We start from the raw sequence: 658 nt of genomic DNA on the forward strand, positions 1-658 counted from the left end.
TTTTTTTTCTAGGATCTGGCTATGAAAAATAATGCTGCTATGAACACACATCCTTGTGGTATAATTAAGCATCCCTTGGGTATATACCCCAAAATGGAATCGCTAGATCTTGAAGTAGGTTGTTTCTTAATTTTTTGAGAAATCAACATTCCTTGTCAGTACCCTGTCCCTTTAGGAGACAAGCTCCATCCATTCCCAGTCTCTTTCTTCTCCCTGGGGCAAGCTCGCCTTGGACACCTTTGTTTCTGCCTGCATTTCTTCTGAAGAGGCAAATCTGGGCCTCTCTCCTTTCTTTTCTTTCTCTTTTCTCCTAACTCTGTCACCCTCTCTCCTCTCTGTCTCTTACACTGTCTCTGTTTCTCTTCCTTTTTCTGACCTACCCTCCCAGTTTTTCTTCCTAAATAACACTTATAACTTATTCTGAGTTAATGCTTATTGAGACAAAGTGTGAAGTCTCACTTCTGGGAAATGTCTTTGTGTGGAGGGGAAAATATTACTGTGGTTGGTTGTCTAAATACCACGTGTAGATTCACGTCTAATGTTTGTGGAGTGCAATCCTTTGCGTTGTGACCAATTCATTGGTTCAGTCTTTGTTTAAGCATTCCTCCTGAGTGCTGAAGATCATGCAGATGGCCAAATTCATTTTTCTTTCTATGTT

The sequence above is a fragment of the Alexandromys fortis genome, unplaced genomic scaffold (genome assembly GCF_014885135.2).
Source record: "Alexandromys fortis isolate MF-2015 unplaced genomic scaffold, M_Fortis_MF-2015_v1.1 scaffold_644, whole genome shotgun sequence".
NCBI classification, from domain to species: Eukaryota; Metazoa; Chordata; class Mammalia; order Rodentia; family Cricetidae; genus Alexandromys; species Alexandromys fortis.